Here is a 231-nt window from a genome sequence, read left to right as displayed (position 1 = left end):
TCCATGTCGTTTTTGAGATATGGCCGTTTGAAATTTGCTGGACTTAGTCATTTTATGCACTCGTGAATCGTGAAAAGTGACATTTTGAATAATTTCGGATTTCAGAATGCCATATTTTAGTCTACAGATAAGACAAAGAGCTCTAAGTTGGCATTCTGACTTACTACAAATTTTATGAATCTGCACTCAGATTTAATGTATCATCTTTAGATTTCAAGTTATGATTGCCTA

Source organism: Anneissia japonica, unplaced genomic scaffold, assembly GCF_011630105.1.
Source record: "Anneissia japonica isolate Jap-2015-1 unplaced genomic scaffold, ASM1163010v1 scaffold84843_len3200_cov198, whole genome shotgun sequence".
Lineage (NCBI taxonomy): Eukaryota > Metazoa > Echinodermata > Crinoidea > Comatulida > Comatulidae > Anneissia > Anneissia japonica.
This window is presented reverse-complemented; position numbering follows the sequence as displayed.